This window comes from Podarcis liolepis (genome assembly GCF_965112155.1).
Source record: "Podarcis liolepis genome assembly, chromosome: 15".
Lineage (NCBI taxonomy): Eukaryota > Metazoa > Chordata > Lepidosauria > Squamata > Lacertidae > Podarcis > Podarcis liolepis.
This window is the reverse complement of record NC_139566.1, coordinates 10308010-10322103: the sequence shown is the minus strand read 5'-3', so window position 1 is coordinate 10322103 and position 14094 is coordinate 10308010. Positions and strand designations below refer to the sequence as shown.

The 14094-nt window shown below is 50.3% G+C and overlaps 1 protein-coding gene and 1 long non-coding RNA gene across 4 annotated transcripts in view; one reads left to right on the top strand and one right to left on the bottom strand.

Annotated features, from left to right (window-relative positions):
* ZBTB7B (zinc finger and BTB domain containing 7B) overlaps positions 1-14094 on the bottom strand; it is a 57499-nt gene that overhangs the window by 40891 nt on the left and 2514 nt on the right. The window lies entirely within an intron of this gene.
* Positions 8326-13582, top strand: LOC310694419. 2 transcript variants are annotated; one of them, XR_014519682.1, is made up of 2 exons: positions 8326-9261; positions 11095-13582. It is a non-coding gene; the product is annotated as an uncharacterized lncRNA (long non-coding RNA). The 2 variants fall into 2 exon arrangements; XR_014519683.1 differs by having other exon boundaries at positions 10560-13582.

Below are 14094 nucleotides of genomic sequence, written 5' to 3'. Positions count from 1 at the left end.
GGCTCTCTCTCTCTCTCTCTCTCTCTCTCTCTCGTTCTCTGTTGCAAACCAGAAGTGGTTATTAAGAGAAGAGACCCCACCCTGGCCTTAGACTCGGGCCTCATCCAGACACAGAGTCCGTTGCCTTCGCTTTCCTGGTTCTAAAGCCGCTGCTTCCGTCCCCATTTTATATTCTTACGCTGCAATACTTTGCTGTGTCATGGGGCTTTTTGATCAGAAATATCCCCGTGCCAGGGGGAATTTCAAATGGCCGGCCCACCCGGCGGAAGACTGGTGGTCTGCGCTGCTACACTTGGAACAGCTCTTCTGGGTTTCAGGTGTGTGTGTGGGGTCCGTTTTCCCACCTGGGGCTGGGACCTTGCGCACCGCAATGAGCTGCTGCCCTCCCCGTAAAAATAAAACAAGATTCTCATCCTCAAGGTTATGAATAAAGGGCTGACTTAAAGAAGAAGATGCCTTAGTTAGAATCAGCACAGAATTGTAGCTTCAGGTGGGACCACGAGGGCCGTCCAATCCAGTGCGTCGCAGAAATCTTTTGCCCAAAGCGGCACTCGAACTCGCAACCCTGAGATTAAGAGTCTCATGCTCTTCCGGCTGAGATAGTGACTGACTTCACTGTCCGTCAGGCTTATTGCTTGCATTGGCTGGCAGCGGCTCAAGCCAGCCGGGCAATCTATACACAGAGAGATCTTTTGGCAGTCCCAGGTAAAATATAAGTGTTGTCAAGGAGGGGGTAGGGAGCCCCAGCCCCAGAGGGCATTGATGGCCCTCCAGGCCTTCTCTCTGGCCCCTAGGTCTCTCCCCATACACCTCCTTCCCCACACCACGGCCCCCCCCCCAGCCTTGCTTTGCAACCTCCTTGCTGGTTTTTGCCATTCTTGAACTCTGACATATGCCTCTTCCTTGCTTGGAAATGGAGGACAGAGCAGGGCGTATAGGACTTTGTGTGCAAAGAATATAAGTCTATTTCACAAAGGTAAAATCTGTGCTAGTCGCTCCACCCACTTTTTGCAACTGGCCCCACCCTCTCCCAGAGCTACAATTCCCAGAGTTCCCTGGGAAGAGGGATTGATTGCGGAACCACTTTGGGAATTGTAGTTCTGGGAGGGGAATAGGGGTGTCTCCTAACGACTCTCAGCACCTCTAATGAACTACAGCTCCCAGAATTCTCTGGGGGAAGACACGTGTGTTCAAAGAGGCATCCTGATGTGGCCTTCATTACTCGCATCATGCCATCCTACAAAGCACCACTGTTGTATTTTATCTTGACTTAAAAAATCTAAACCGGGGGCTCCCAAACTACGCTTCGTTCCAGGTGCTCCATGCCATCTCTTCAGCTACGTCGTGAAAGACAGGAGACAGCGTTTTCATCACATTAAATATCCATATTGTGTGTTTTTTATCGCTTCGTTTATTTCTTATATTTTGTAACGCCGTTAAATGCAATACAGAAGAAATAATAAAAATTCAAAATCATACAGCGTCTACAATTACTACAACGGGAACAAAATTCATAAAGTGGTCCAGTAAGACACACACACCCCCCAGCAATTTTCAAAGCGTTTGGTGGGAGGGGAAAATGGGAACCAATGATACACACGTCAAATATCCATCTTCTTTTCTTAAATAATTAGATGAATTATCTCTAAAAACATCAATACCAAATATTTAAACGTTTGCTTGTAAAAACATGAAAATATGCTTAAATTCATTTCCTTCCAAAGGGCAAACATTCTGACCCTTTATCTCTTATTATCTGGGGTGTGTCTATGTTTGTGTGTGTGTGTGTATGTGTGTATTTGTGTGTAGATAGATGATAGATAGATAGATAGATAGATAGATAGATAGATAGATGATGGATAGATAGATAGATAGACACACACACACACACACACACACACACACACACACACACAGACACACATTTGTTGACTTCCATTTAATCATTTCCTCCCTTATAATTTTATTTGGACATGTCATCCCAGTTGTAATTTCCAGCTCTTCCCAAATCTTGCAATCACTTCTTGGAACCTGATGTCTGACCTACCTTGCAGAGCTGGCGCAAGGTGCAAATGAGGATGGGAAATCCCACAGTTGCACCCCACACCCCCCCCCCACACACATACCTGCACTTACTTCCCGTGGCACACCACTCCCAGCTCCTCTCCAAGGACTGTGGCATTATTCCTATTTTCACCACCTCGTTCTGCTATCAAGGCTGATCAGACCCCCAGCCGACCTTACAACACCCTTGTAAGGTAAGACAGAATCAGAGCCTGTCCGAGCAAAAAGGCTCACTTACTCCTCAAACCATGTCCCCACCTCACCCTTCCAGGTGCCCCTAAACTCTTTGCAGAGAATCGACTGCTTCCTGGGTTTGCGGGCACTGCCAATCTTCAGGACAGCAGCAACAAGATATTGGCACCATCTGAATACCTTAGGTTGTTTTTCAGAGAGATTTTTAAAAAGAGGCGGTTAGGAGAAGCAGAGATTTTCACGGACTGACCCAGATCATCACTTGAGTCCTTTCTCTGTGTGCCCCTTCCAGCAGGAGGGTGGCAACACAAGAACGAGGCCTTTTTGGTGGTGGCCCCGTTTCTGTAACACTCTCCCCAGAGAGGCTCGGCTGGCACCATCTTATCTTTAGGCATAAGGCAAAAGCTTTTATTTCCCGTCAAGCTTTTGGGCTTTCATTTAATCTGTGGCCTCTTTCAGCGGGTGGGACGTTTTAGTCCTGCCTTTTAAAAATATGAACAAATTTTTAGTTTTCTTCCATTTTAGATTTATGCTGGTTTTAACATGCGCTGTTTGTTTATTGCCACTTTTGAGGTTTTTTTTGTAGTAAAAAGGGGGAGGGACCCAACCAATAAGTTAAAATAAATAATAATTTGAGGGTTTCGCAAGGGCATAGAAATCAGTGCAGCTTTAGCGATAATGCGCCATGCTCTGCTGTCACCCTTCTCCAAAAAGGAAAACACACAAGGAGAAAAATGGAAGGCATGGCTGGAGGAGAAGAGAAAGGAAGGATCTGGTGAAACAGAACCCAAGTCTAGGAAACAGGAAGGACAAATTTGACCGGCCACAAGCCATCCCGCCCCCCCCCCCGGGGGGTGGAGAGAGAAAGAGAATAAATTGTATTTTCCCCTTTCTTCCTCTTGTGCACAAAGACCTTCAGTGTTGCATTCCGGAGGAGGCCAGAAAAATTATAGCTGTCCTGCTATGGCAGGCAGTTAGAATGAGCAGAAGACTCTCTGCACATGCTCAGAGGAACACTCCACTTCCCTGGTTTCTGGCTGAGGGACCAGCTAGCACCTTGAGGTCGTACCTGGCTAAGTCCCGCTTGAAGCAGACCCCGCTGAAATCTAGCCGCTGAAATCTAGACAGAATACGCCGAATTTAATTGTTTTATCAGAAAAAATAAAGAATAAATCAAAACAGGAATTTGTTTCAAAATGGGAGGTTTTCAAAGAATATCTGAAAAATAAATACCGTATTTTTCGCCCCATAAGACGCACTTTTCCCCCTCCAAAAATGAAGGGGAAATGTGCCTGCGTCTTATGGGGCGAATGCAGGCTTTCGCTGAAGCCTGGAGAGCGAGGGGGGTCGGTGCGTACCGACCCCTCTCGCTCTCCAGGCTTCAGGAAGCTCTGCGCAACCCTCGGAAGACCGGCTCCGAGGGTTGCGCAGAGCTGCCTGCAATCCCGGGACCAGCACAGCTCTGCCCGGCCACCGGGAGCCGGGGAGAAGCTCCGCCCCGCTCCCGGTGGCCGTGCAGAGCTGCCTGCGGTCCTGGGACCAGCGCAGCTCTGCGCCCCCATCCCGAGCGGGGCGCTAAGTCCCGCCCCGCTCGGGATGGCGGCAGAGAGCTGCCTGCGTCGCGGGACCGCAGGCAGGTCTCTGCCGCCATCCCGAGCGGGGCGCTAAGTCCCGCCCCACTCGGGATGGCGGCAGAGAGCTGCCTGCGTCGCGGGACCGCAGGCAGGTCTCTGCCGCCATCCCGAGCGGGGCGCTAAGTCCCGCCCCACTCGGGATGGCGGCAGAGAGCTGCCTGCGTCGCGGGACCGCAGGCAGGTCTCTGCCGCCATCCCGAGCGGGGCGCTAAGTCCCGCCCCACTCGGGATGGCGGCAGAGAGCTGCCTGCCGTCGCGGGACCGCAGGCAGGTCTCTGCCGCCATCCCGAGCGGGGCGCTAAGTCCCGCCCCACTCGGGATGGCGGCAGAGAGCTGCCTGCGTCGCGGGACCGCAGGCAGGTCTCTGCCGCCATCCCGAGCGGGGCGCTAAGTCCCGCCCCACTCGGGATGGCGGCAGAGAGCTGCCTGCCGTCGCGGGACCGCAGGCAGGTCTCTGCCGCCATCCCGAGCGGGGCGCTAAGTCCCGCCCCACTCGGGATGGCGGCAGAGAGCTGCCTGCCGTCGCGGGACCGCAGGCAGGTCTCTGCCGCCATCAGGAGCGGGGCGCTAAGTCCCGCCCCACTCGGGATGGCGGCAGAGAGCTGCCTGCCGTCGCGGGACCGCAGGCAGGTCTCAGCCGCCATCCCGAGCGGGGCGCTAAGACCCGCCCCGCTCAGGATGGCGGCACAGAGCTGCCTGCCCTCCCGGGACTGGTGCATCGCCAGCCCCACAAGCTCGGGGGACAGCGGGGAGGCAGAGCGGGCCTTCCCACTGTTCCCCGACCTGGTTCTTCCAGCCCCGCACCTGGGGGGGAAATAATTTTTTTTTCTTTATTTCCCCCCCAAAAAACTAGGTGCGTCTTATGGGCCGGAGCGTCTTATGGGGCGCAAAATACGGTATAGTAGTTTAAATTCTGTTGCAGCATTTGAGAAACTTCAGTAATAGTTGCAAGGTAGATATAAGAAATTAGATATATTAAGAATAAGTTTAATTATGATAAAAATGTTTATTAACAATAAGTAATATGAAATTGAAATATGGAATGGACAGGAGGTTAGGTCTTTAGTGTTAAGGCCAATATATGTTTTATCGTTTGCTAAGAAAATTATGTGTCTAAGATTATTCTTGTGTGTAATTTGGTATTTGTGTTTTTCCTCTATTTTTTCTTGCTGTATCAATAAAAATTTATTAAGAAAAAGAAATCTAGCTATTCGTTTCAGTGGGGTCTACTCCGAGTAGGAAGCACGCTTGATGCAACCCCTTCAGCAGGTTGACTGGTTCGCCGCAAAGGTTCCCCCACCCCGATCCGCAGGATCAGGGCACAGCTGGAGGGAGAGATTGCAAAGTGTTTCAGGAGCCAGGAGACTGCAGAGAGAAGGAGGGGAGCAGGAAGAAGGTGGAGTCATTCAGGGAACATTACAGGGTGGGACTTGGCCCCGAGGGACTCGGGAGAGGCGGCTGGGTGGGGTCTGCTGCCGAGTGGGCGTTGGGCCGGGTGCAGAAAGGGGCAGCCCGGAACAACACCCTGTGCCTCTGTTGTCGTGCGCATCTCTGCAGGACAAAGGTAGCCGGCCCTGCTGGACTCCAACTCCAAGCAGCCCCAGGGAATTATGGGAGCTGGAGTCCATCGACATCTGGAATAGTAAAGACAAGCGTATAAGGACTTAGAAGCAGTTGCAGGGGGTGGAGGGGGAGATATCCTTAGGTTCAGCAGCTCCCCCAAATCCCCCATCTCCACAGAGCAGCTGGAAACTACAAAAATTGCAGTTGCAATGAAAATTTGCACGCCACCTCTGTACCCGTAGATTTCAGAGCTGTTTGCGACATAAAACTGCAATATAAAAAAGTCAGCTGGGATGACAGGCTCCTATAAAAAGACAAGGGAGGCAATGAAGAACTGGAATTGGATAGCCATAACTATGTATATCAATTTGAATAAACAAATAAATATCGGGGGGGGGGGTGTCAGAATGTTTGCTGCTATAAAGGAAAAGGATTCTCACTTCTTCGCAAGCAAATGTTTACATGTTTGATATGGAGATTTCAAAGGTGACTCATTCATTCGTTTCTGAAAAATAGATTGATGTTTCACACATACACACATTCCTCACAGACATTTGTGTGTCGGACCAAGGTTCAAATTCGCACGTGACCCTGAAGCTCCCTGGGTGTGACGCTGGAACTTCTCAGCCTAATCTGCCTCGCAAGGTTGTTGTGGGGATTAAATGAGGAGGCGGGGACCACTTTGAGCTCCTTGGAGAAGAATCTGGGATAGCAACATAGGCGTAGCCTGGCTTTATTTTAGTGGGCCGAGCAGGCTTTATTTGGGGGGGGGGGGGACAGAACCGAGATACCTATGATGCAATTGGTCAGTTAGTTAAGTGTTTCTATTTATTTACTTGGTTTAGACGGGGGCAGCTGCCACCCCTGCACCCCCTTGGCTACACCCAAGGATGGGCTAAATAAATAGATAAATATATAAATACATTCCTCTCTAACCTCATCCACCCAAACAGACCCCTGGAAAAAATTGCTGAGGGTTTTGGCCGGCCACTCCATGATTTCCCCCACCTGGTGTAGCAATTGTCATGCGCTGTTTTCCATTGTATTTTTTTAATCCATGAGATCCACATTGGGAAACGAGAAAACACGATATAAGAAATAATAAAAAAAGGAATCAAAATCAATTAAAAAAACAGCAAGAATTGTTAATGCAAACATCTGGATGAAGCTACTGAGCCAAGAATGGTCCACAGATCACAGTTTGAGAAACTGGCACCCCTGTTTTGCATTTCTTTTTGGGGGGGAATAGTGGAAACCTACTTAAAAATAATATATATTTACCTACTGTGGTGTGGGGGGGGAGAATGGTAGTGCCCCCAATTCTTCAAGGTTAGACTCATACCCTTGGGCATCGCTAGTGGGCAGTGCCAAGGCACTGCAAGACTGCCAACCCTTTTAGGGCTGAGCTCTTTGGGGCTCTGACGGTGGCATCTCAGGCAGACATTCCACAGGCGAAGCTATCCTTATCACCACACGTCCTTGCCTGGGATGGGGAAAGTTCACCTGTTGGATTTCTGCCCGTTACCCTGCTGTTAGAAAGCAATTCACCTCGTGCCAGGAAAAAAGGTGAGACTGACTCCCACCCAGGACACAGGAATAATGTCAAAAGTGCCTCCCTATAAGATTCTCCCCATATAAGTTCCTCCAAAGTCTTGAGCGGTTTCTTCCAGGTGGGGCAACTATATATAGGACTTAATCTAGGCCGGGAAGGAACCCTTTTCTATGCTAGGTTTGCACTTCTCTCTGACACAAAAAATAATAACAACCAAGAGTGCATCTGAGCATGTAAAGAGTTCCTTCTACACTGAGGAGTAACCACAGCCTGGGAATAGGAGACAGAGCTCTCAGTTAACCAAGCTGTGCTTTCAAAACAAACCCCACCCCAGAGCCCCACATTTTTTGAAATCCAGCACCCAAAACAAACAGGGGTTTGTTTTTTAAGGCTTTCCCCAAACCAGCACCCAAAACACCTTGACCACTTGGCACCCATGTTTTTCTCAACTTCTGGTGTGGAGCGGGAAGTAGACAGAGCCCTCGTCCCAACCTACAGTGTCGCCCCAGCACCTCACAAAGTCACCCCCCAAACGGCCAGGATTCTGCCCCCCTGGCACTCTCTCACACACAAGAGTTAAAATCTGACCTGACCTCGCCACCACCCCTCTCTCCAATCCCAAATGGATGAGCCAGCCAGAGGGAAAATTGCAATGCTAATCCCACAGCCTACACCAACCCTGAGTCCCACCCACGGCCACAGCTTATGGCCACCCACAATTGCGCAGTGCGCACGCTCAGCCAGGCCCCGAGCAAAGACTCCTTTTCCCAGCAAGGGAGTCCCAGTCCTGACCCCACAACAAAGGCCACGCTCTCACTTTGTCCAGTTTAAACCACAATTACATCGCTTTAACCGCTGTAGCTTCCCTTAAAAGAATCCTGGGAACAATGTCATGTACAATCTAATAGCCAAACAGACCATCAACCTGGGTTGCGGTCGCCACAGCGGAAGACCTCGGCGCCATTTTCTTTTACAACAGGGTTTATTATTACTGTTGTCGTTCATTTCATTTGAGATTTCGGGAAGAAATCTCAAAGCGGATCACAATGCGTCAAATAAAACAATCCAGAATAAAACAAATGCAAGCTTCAAGGAAAGTATTTCAGAAAAGGGGCGTTTTGCTTTCTCCGGTCGCCAACCCGGCAACCAGAGATCTCCATGTGGTCGCAACTGGACATGCGCCTGGGGCCTGGTTGGTTGCTAACACAGCCTGGGAACTGTAGTTTTTTAAGGGAATTCTTAGAAGCCCTCTATTCCCCTCACAGCACTACAGTTCTCAGAACTCCGATTGCTAAACCATTCGGGGAACTGAGGCTCTGAGAGGGGAAATATGGGTTTCCTAACAACTCTTGGCACCCTTCCCAAGATCCCAAGAATCTTGAGGGGAGGAAGCCATGACTGCTTCTTTGCCACCCAAACGCCACAAAATGGAGGGTCACATGTCTCCTTTGTTTTATACACCCTTGCAGTGCGGTCCTAAGGGTGCCCACAGCCTAGAACCAGGGCACAGCGGGGCACCACAGGTGAATGCCAAAATATTGGTGTGTGGGGAGGCAATCTCCCCACCCCCAAAAGCCACACACCCATGCTACACTGCCTTTGCACACGTCCTCGAATACCAGGGAATTATAGCGCCCGCTCCCATCTGCCTCGCACGCAATCGCTGTGAACTGATATGTGTATATGTATGAATATTAATTTGGCAATTTAGGCTAAGCCGAAAGGAACAGCGAGTTTCCTGGGAAGGAGAGGGAACCATGCAAGCTCTCTCCTTTCACATACACACCCTCTCTGCCCCACCCGTGCCCACAGCCGTGACCTCAAGAACAAGGCTATGGGGTGCAATAATCTGTAGCAGCGGGGTGGGGGGTGTGGACCTGTGGCACCCGACATTTGGAGGGCCACAGATTCCTGACTCCATCTTATATATCCCAGCCAATCAGGGAACCCATACATTTACAGAGGACGAGGAAGCAGGGATGAGGAACAAGCAATGTTGGACTCCAACTCCCATCAGCCCCTGCCAGCACGGCCAATGGTGGGGGAACATGGGAGATGGAGTCCAGAAGCATCTGCAAGCCCTTTAGTTCCCCCGCCCTGGCACTCCACCGCCCAGCCATTAACACCTCTCATGCCACGGATGACTCTGCACGCTAATGATAAGGAACAGCAACCCGGATCGGAGTTCGAATCCTCCCACTTGGTGTGTCAGAGGTGGAACGAGAAAAAACAACCCGGGGGAGATGGCAACTAGAGGTTCGTCTAGAAAGTGTAAAGGCTAAAAATTAAGACAGAGTGATCGTGGGAGCCCCTGGGGGGCAGTCCAAAGGCAGAAAGTCCTCCTCCCCCCCAAAAAAACCCCCCTGGGCTCTCCAGTTCTTACCCCATCACGGTGCCCATGTGGCTGGTGGAAGAGCAGCTGAAGAGTCAGGAGGGTTGTGGCAAGAGTGCCCGCCGAGCCCTGCCCGGCACAGCGGCAAGGCCTGACCCACTTCTGCTTCCGACTTGTCACCTGCTCTCTCCCCCCACCCCACCCCACCCGCCACCCCGGGGAGGGGAACTTCGCCAAGTCATACCAACAGTTGCCGGGGAGGATACCCACTTTCTTTGCGCACAGAGGCAAGCGCCCCCTCAAATATCAGCTAGCAAACGGGATTCTCCCCCTTGCCTTTCCATCGCCTCCTTCAGCCGGGCACCGGGCACCAGCGCAGTGGCACAAGCTGGCAACCGGTACTTTTTTCTTTGCCAAGTCGTCTTGGCACTGGTGGCAGGGGCGGGGGCAGGGGGGTAGCACCAGCAGCATGCAAACTGTTTGGTGCTCCCAAGGAAGCCGCCGGAAAAATAAAAGGAAAGGTTGGTGGGCGAACCCTCCTGGCCCTCCCTCGGCTCGGCTGTGCCAACCGGTTGGCACCGCGCCCGGCTCGTCGCAGGTTTCCCCCTGCCAAGCCAGGCTCCTGTTACAGGCCTCGCCTGGGGTATGGCAGCCAGGCCGGGGATGTGTGCCACGCAGGGTTGCCATGGAGCGCGGCGGAGCTCAGGGGCAGCGTCGTCCCCCACCCTGGGGCGGCGAGGGAGGGGGGCACCTCCAGCAGAGAACAGGGCGCGGCACACGCAGGGAGATTTCTCCGTGGTTTCATCAGCCGCCCCCTGAGGAGGCTGGCTGCTGCGGCAGCCCAGGCTCCCACGGCAACCAGGCCACGTTTGGCGCAGCCGGCCCAACTAGGCCACGGCTCCGAAACCAGGAGCAGAAAGCAGAACATGAGCCAGGCCGGAGAGCGGGCGGCCGTTGTGGCTGACCCTGTTGCACTGCTGACTGTCCCTCGGGCCTCCGAAACCCCGACCTCCTTGCCTGGCATTTGGGGTCACCAGCAACACCCCCCCCAACACTTTTAACAGATAGAAAAAGCAAAACTTTCAAAAATAACAGGCAATACATTCATCTCTACCGATGAAATCCGGCCCAACAAAGATAATTCCAACCTTATCCAAATCTCTTTTGATATCCTTCCATAACTTTTCATAATTGTCTTTCTACAATTTCAGGTTTTTTGCAGTCATATTTACACCCAGATACGTCACCTTTTTCGAGAAAAAGCAAAACTTTCAGGAAGGACATGGGTTGGTGGGGAGAGGGAGGCTGCACCTGTTGAATTTCTGCCCAGGCTGCAGGAGCGAGAAGCAGGAAAGGAGTCCCCAAAGACTCAACCCACGAGACCACCCAGCCAAGCGAAAAGCAGGGCCAGAAATAGGCCAAAGTGTAACCCCCCACCTCCCACAACCCAGAGCTTTTTCTTCTTATTAGAAAAAAAATATTAAGTGAGTCTTAAGCAGTGATGCAGCTGCAAAACTCGGTTTCAACACAGCTGTTTCAAAACCATGCTTAGTTGACACCCACTCTTTATCAGAGAATAAAGGAAGGGAACTCGGCGCATGCTCCGAGGTTCATTTTAAAATCTGCATTTCCATCAACGACTTAATGCATGCAAATGAACTGAGGACTTTACAGCAAAATACCCTGCAAGTGAGCTGGTGGCAATAGAATATTCTTATATATTGGTGGCAATTTCATCTGCTTAGTTGTGTTTATAGGTGCACATCTTCACACACGAACAGGCTGGTGGCTGAGGCAAATAAGTATCTGATACTCCGCACATGCTCAGAGGAAAGGCTAACCAGCCAGCACAAAACACCATCATCACGAAAAAGCTAGTGACATTCAGTTACGTTTTTCTCACAAGCACCCACTGAAATTAATGAGCCTTAATCACGCATATCACTTTTAACGGACAAAGCATAGCTGAATACCACCCAGCGTTCCGTCATTCTAATTTAATTTTTGTAATGTTTTAAACCATTGTCGTTAATCGGTCTTCTCAATCATTTAACTGCTTTTGTAAACCGTCTTGAGGCTTTTTCTTTTTAAAAAAACCATCGAGCGGTGCACAGATCTTACCAAACAAACAAACAAAACAAAACTGAGAAGGGAGAGTTAAAACCAAAGAGGTGCCGGGGGGGGGGGCCAGTTTAATTTTGGGATACCTTAATCCGAGCATTTACCTTCTCAGTCGCCCTCACGTCCTTGCCTGCTATTTATTGCTCTTCCCCATACACACACACACACCAACCGACAATCCACTTTGTTGCCTCACAAGCCCCCCCCCTTCCCCCACCTCCAGCACATGAGGAGGACACCTGGGGACATGGCGCAGGTGTATTCTTAGCTGCCTCCCCACCTTGCTCACCCTTGCGCTGCCGGTTCAGAGCCCTCAGGGAGGTGGGTCGGCGCAAACAGGCGGGTGAGGCTGGCTCGCCTTGCAGGCTGCCTCCGGGAACCGTCAGCTTTCCTCCTCTGGCACGCAGGTGGGCAAAGAACTGGGCGTCCACCTTTACACACGAGAAGAGCTTACGGTCCATTCTCCCGTGCCAGATGGGCGGGGTACAAATAATAAATTATTATTATTATTACTTCAGCAGCCATGGCTGCCTCCCCCAACGAATCCTGGGGAACCGTAGCTTGCTAAGGGGGCTGGAAGTCATTCGGTCACTGAGCTACAGTTCCCAGAGTTCCCTGGGAAGGGAGATTGCTTGTTAATCCTGGGAACTGTAGTTTGCTCAGGGGGCAGAGAGTTGTTCGGCGACACCTCCTCTTTGCCCTCACAGATCTACAATTCTCAGAGCTCCCGGGGAAGCGGGATTGGCTGTCAATCCTAGAAACTGTGGTTCTCACCTTCACAAAGCTACAATTCCCTTGACGGTTCCCAGGATCCTTTGGGGCAGGGGGGAAGAGGGGCATAAGAGTGCTTTAAATGTATGGTATGGACGTGACCCACATCCCGACTGGGGCAGTGAGTGTTGTGTGGGTGCGGAGGACAGAACGCAGAGACGGAACGGCTGGTTATGGGTCACATCCAAGCTTAATCATATCCAGAGTAGACACAACGAAACGAATGGATATGATTAACACTGGGCAAGTGGGTCTACTTTGAGTATAACTTAGTTGGATACAGCTCACCACTTGTTCTCTGGTTTTCTGGGCAGTGTCCAACTGAAGCATTGAGAACAATTAAGAGCATCCTATTTGTGAAACAGAAATCACAATATATATACTTAGACAAGATAATATAAACATAGAAGTCAAAATCAGAGTGATAAAATAATCTAGCTTGGGGAGGGACCTCCCAGCCGGCATAAGAAGCAGAGACTTATAGGAACATAGCAAACGGCCTTTGGTACATCCAGTTCTGTACACCAGGGTTTCCCAAACTTGGGTATCCTGCTATTTTTTTTAGACTACAATTCCCATCACCCCTGACCACTGGTCCTGCTAGCTGGGGGTGATGGGAGTTGTAGTCCAAAAACAGCTGGGGACCCAAGTTTGGAAAACACTGGTAGCAGTGGAGACGCCAAAGAACTGAACCCAATACCTTCTCTGTGCAAAGTAGACACACTACCACTGAGCTATCCATATTTCAATGATGTTTTAAAAAGTATTAAGATGTTGTGATAAGGGAGAAGAGAATGTCGGATCCACACACACAACTGTCAAAGACCCCACAAAATTCTGATGCCACACAGGCAAGATCACAACCTGCGTTAAGTCTCCAGGAATAACCACCACTTCCAATTTCTGGATTCCCAGTTGCTAATCTGGGTCATTAACCTGACTCACCAGCCTAGGAGAGATTGCCAGTCAACAAAAAGGACATTTCTACACTGGAACATAAAAGCTTATATTCATCAGTCATATCAATCAGACCCGTTTGGCCATCTGGACCGTCTATATTATTCTGTACGCTGAAATAAGACGGATGGAATAGTTTTATTGTCAAGGGGCAGAGGATGGTGTCTCTTTCTTGTGGGCTGTATTTGCAAGAAACAAAAGTGGGAAAGGGCTGTTTTCTAGGAGCGACTCTGCCAGACTCAGAAACCACCACAGCTATGACGGGAGATTCCTTAGTTTAAAATACGTAACTAAGGAATCTTCCATTGTCATATCACGATCGATTTGAAAGTTTTACTGGGTGAGCCATTAAAAATATATATGTACTTGAAAATAAAATATTTATTTGATTCAAATTATCATGCTTGCCTTCCTTTTTCTCCCAGTCCTTGTAACTCTCACACATCCACTTTGATGTTAAGCAGACTTCCTAAAAGTAAGAAGTATTTAACATGTGTGAAGCACTTTCTTTGTAGTGCTACCAATAATATTGCTTTTTTTACCGTCTGGACCATAAGCTGCATTTCATTCCACTGAAAGTGGAGGAGGGAGGGAAGGAAGCTCCCCCTTTGTCCTAACTTTACAAACTTGTTTCGGGACACGGCGGAGGGTGGGGAGAGCCGAAAGGTCAGGAGAAATCCCAAGCAAAAGTCCCACCCCAAGAATCAAGGCTCCCAGTAAGAACAGAAGAGGAAGCCGGCTGCCGGATCAGACATAATGGCCTATCAAGTCCATGATTCTGTTCTCACAGCGGCCAAACAGTTGCCTGTAGGAAACTCGCAGGCTACTGCCAGGCTTGCCAAGGTGAGCACACCTATAGGCACAGCCCTGTAAGGGAGGGAAGGGTAATCAGTGGGGCTGGGTGTAAC